Here is a 4,891-nt window from a genome sequence, read left to right on the forward strand (position 1 = left end):
AAAAAAAAAAAAAATATACAAATTGTTTGCTCGATATATTTATCCATCGTAACTTAGGTATTAAGCAGCTGCTCTCAAGAAACTAGTTGACATACCCCGCTATCATTGGCATAGTAATTAAGGAGAGTCCTATAACTTACAAAATTATATTTCTTTCAAATATTATTTATCCGTGGTACGTTTTTCTCATAATATATACGAAAAGTACGAGAGAGTTTTAACAATTTTTATATGCAGTATTTCTTTTTTTTGATTAAAATGAAAAAAATTAACCTATTTGTGATATTTATAAAAAATTAGATCTGCAAGCATAAAAAAAGGACCCTCAAATCGTGTTAGGGATAAATCTGCACCAAAGCAGCTTTGAGAAAAACTTTCAGACGTTGCGGGAATTATTTATTTCTGTTCAAAAATGTTCTTACTCTAACATTTTTCCAACAGGGCAGCAGTGTTGAGTGAATTGTTCGCTAACCTCGCCGAAATGTGCGTAAGGGCAACGATGGAAGTCGTGTTTAGTTTAAGTCTTGTTTTGTTCGACTCCCTTGTTATGATCAGTGGAAATTCCGTTTTTAGAAATTTAGACAATGGACTTGATTTTTGCAACACGTTGGGGGGATGATAACGAAGCGAATAAATGATTTTGCATACTTCGGTTGAAATTTACGAAAATTAAATTAAGTCATTATAACTTAAAATTTATGCATGTAAAAATTGTTTACATAGTGCTTGAGTTTATAATAAGTGCAATGAAGATGCGAATAAAAAGGTAGACTTCTCCGCTAGTAGAAAAGGACTACTAAACTGTGTCTCTATATTTTAGGCTAACGTCTGACTATATATTTTCCCCTACATCTCTTTCTTTTGAAGTGGTTTGTGATAAGTTGTGATCTGCAAAATCGCTACGAAGGATTTGTGGGTCGCAACTGTCAAAAAGTTTGATGAAGATTAGTTGATTAATACTAAAAACGGTACCACCATATACTTTTACTTATTCATGCATTTTTAAATAAAATTTCATAAAATACTTTTCAATTAATAAAGTTTTTAGCCTTGTGAATCAACCAGTTATTAGATATATGTACGTTATCTGTATATATTAATTTGGGCTAAATACTATTAAACTCGAATTTGTAAACAACATTGCTGACTTTTTACGTCAATCGTAACGAAAACATAAAAAAATGTTAAAACTAAACTAGAGGAAAGTCCGTAACCTTCCGCAATATACAATGCCGAAACGATCAGCTAACCGGAGCTCGAAACTAGCTCACAATAAAAACATTGAAAAGGTGGCAATAATTAAAATTGTGGACTGTGAGAGGAATTCATTAAGCTAAATCAGTAAATTATGGTGCAAGACAGTAATGAGACAAATTTTATAAAAAATAAACGTTTTCCAATATTTTTGGCAGAAATAATATTATAAATGTTATTCAGGGTGAGCAGATATTGACGAAGCCATCAGTCATTCGGTTGACTTTGCGGCGTCAAAGCTTCGCACATCAACCGAGGCGACGCGTTGTGAGGACTAATGATGTTAGCCATATTTTACATACACACATAAAAATGAACAAGCAATTATGCAAGAGTCTGTCGTGGGCGTGAAAGCGTCCATAATATATATGTATATATGTGCTTAGAGTTGCCAACTTCGCGAAACTTTTTTAGAATGTTGAAATTTTCCTAAAATATTGGCTTCGCGTTTTGAGAAAGGTTTTAAGGCATAATTCAAATCCGATTGGAGTTCTTGATGCATTGTAAATAGTACTGGAGTTCTGTACTTCTTAAGAATTATATAATTAGCTATCAAGCATATTATCGACTGAACAAAGATTCGAATGATCCCTTTGGGACTTTTTGATTGCACCAAAAAGCGGTTCAGTCAGAAGTATGAGTCAGAAATATGATCACAGATACAGTGCTAGAAAGCAAGAGGTCAACGAGTAATAACATGAAGTAATTTGATGTTACCCCTTTGTGGGTTTGTTCGGAAAGTAATAGGACGATTAGACTTCGGGGCATGCGTGCACCGACTGGATTCGGTAGAGGTTCCTAGCTAACGAGCGAGCGGCTGGTCAGTTGTCTCCGAGCACCTGGAGAGTCAGGACAAACATTTTCGCGCCGAAGAACCAGCGTTCGTTAGAGCAGAGGTACACGAATAAATTCTTTGTGAATCTCGGTAAATTTGCGACAGAGACATTTGATATGATCAAGCAGGCTTACCCAGATGTTGCTTTAGCAATAAGTTGTGTGTTTCTGAGGCAAAGAGAAAATTATGCTCATTGTTTTTTTTTTACATCAAAGGCATCGTCCACCAAGAATTTGTTCCTCCTGGATAAACCGTTAATGGCAAGATTTACGTGGAAGTCCTCAAGACACTCAAACGAAGGGTCAATCGGGTCCGACAAGACATCGCAGCCGATTGGAAGTTGCATCACGACAACGCCCCTGCTCACACCACCTTTTTTGTGAGCATCGACCTAACCAAGGCCGGCATCCCAATGCTTCGGCAGCCCTACAGCCCAGATACCCAGGCCCCCCGACTTTTTCTTGCCTTAAAAGGCCGGAAAGATGAAAGGCAAGAATTTTGAGACAAAAGAGGGAATCACAGCAGCATGCACCCCGGTTGTTAAATCTATTTCAGAGAATGCCTACATCGAGACAAAGGGAGCATATTTTGAAAGTTTTTAAAGGATTGTAACGATTTGTTCAATAAACTTTTTTTTAACGACTCAGTCCTATTACTTACGCGGTGAAACCCTGTAAACTTGAACGGACTGTCAGCGAGCACAAGGTCAGTATTTCTGCTCTGCTGATGTGCACATCTCCCTAAATGAGTCCAAACTTCGCTTCAGCCGCGAGTCATCCGTCTAAGGCTTACTCCGCCTCTTCTCTAGCACTCCGCTGAATTCCGAATGGAGAAGAAAACATTCAATTTCGATATCACATCAAATAAAAAAAGCAAATTCGATTTTSAAATGAAATCACTCCGGTTACGGTGAAACGAAATTATTTAGCAAATTTAATTATACATAATTAATTAACATTTATTTATTTAATAAAAATAAAAAAATATGTTGGCAATCCTTAACTGGGCTTCGCGATTAACGTCAACATCCAATTTCTCGGCTGCTTGCCGTCTTTTCGGCGACTGTCATTGTTGTGATAAAGTAGTTTTACTTTTGTTGTTGTATTATTTTTGTTTCCGTTTGTGTATTTCATAGGGGATATATTACTTTGTTGTTATTACGGAATTCCTCGCGTTAGGCCAATTTTGCTTGTGAATTATGCAAATGTGAATATTCCGGTTTCATTGCCGCATCACATAGTGTTGCTGTTGTTGCAATACTGATCTTCATTAGGAATATGTTATTTAAAGCTATATTTGCCTTAAATGCCAGCTGTCACAATCGAAACAAAATAACGTTAATTGCCGATAACATTTTCTTCTCCTTCGTTAGGGACATGTCTGTATGTACATATGTGTACAATTTATATATTCGTTTATTTGCATTCAAATGTGTTTGTGGCTTTCCGAAAGTGCTAGCGCCGCTCGTGAGTGTCGTCTGCAATTTTAGTGTTGTTTGTTGTAGGTGTTCGTGTTTTGGTTGTTTACAAGGCACAGTGTTTAAAAAATACTGTTTTTGAAATGAAAAGAAAGTTGAATTTATCATTTAATTTTTTTTTAATGTAACGCAGCTCCATAAACAACATTTTTTGGTTTCTGTTCCGGTGTACAGGAAAGATGGTTTTCCAAATCTGGCCGTGTGAAAAACATAGGATTTCCAAATTTATGCCACACATTATGCGACTATCCTTGTGACCTGTTGATTGTCATCTCAAAAGCATTTTTCACTGGAAATGGAATACGTTTGAACTGGAATGGCAAATCGTTAAAACTCAAAGGAATTCGTAGAATTAAGCATTCTGTCCCCTTATATTCGATGCGTGCGTCATAATCAGTAGTGTTCCAATGACAGATCTAACTTTGAAACGCAAATAATGTGGTGCCATACCAAGCATCTGCAAAGAATTTAGAAATTCCACTGGATAATTCATGCCGTCGTCTTCACTGCCAAGACGATCGATCGATTTGTATGAGCGCAAACCTCCCGGAATTTGACTTTGAATCTTCCAGTTTAAGTCAACAACACCGGTATTTTTGGCAGCTTTCGCAGTTACGATAATTTGGCCAATGTCCGAACATTCGTGATGAGTTTAGGTACAGTGTTTAAAAAGGGACTGTTTTTGGAAAAAAAATATTTATAATCTGTGATAAATACACATATGGTAGATAAATTACTTGAGATAACCTTGTATAGTTTTGTTTTTTTAATTGCATTCATTAAATTCCTTTTGATTACGGAAACTTTAAAATTCTCTCAAAATGAAAACAAAACCTTCCAACTCAAGCCAATAAAAGTTAATGGAATAAAAAGTAAAAAAAAAAAATCTTCAAGTAATTTTAAAGGAATTATATGATTATGCTTCTACTGTTTATTATTTTACCTTGAACAGGGTATATTAAGTTATCACGAAGTTTGGAACACCCAGAAAGGAGCGTCGAAGATCGTATAAAACATATATTTTAATGATCTGTGTTTTGAGCTCAGTCGATTTAGCCATGTGCGTTTGTCTGTCTCTCCGTCTGCCTATATATATATGAACTAATCTCTCAGTTTTTAAAATATCGTTTTGAAAATTTGCAAACGTTATTTTCTCTTAAAAAAGCTGCTCATTTGTCAGAACTGCCGATATCAGATCTGTATAACATATAGCTACCAAACAAACTAAACGATCGAAATGTAGTATTGGTGTGGAATCAAGCGCTTGTATGGAAAACTTTCGCATTTGACGTGGTATCATAACGAACTTTGACACGGATTACTGC

Source organism: Bactrocera latifrons, unplaced genomic scaffold (assembly GCF_001853355.1).
Source record: "Bactrocera latifrons isolate USDA-ARS-PBARC rearing strain unplaced genomic scaffold, ASM185335v1 scaffold_10, whole genome shotgun sequence".
Classification (NCBI taxonomy): Eukaryota; Metazoa; Arthropoda; class Insecta; order Diptera; family Tephritidae; genus Bactrocera; species Bactrocera latifrons.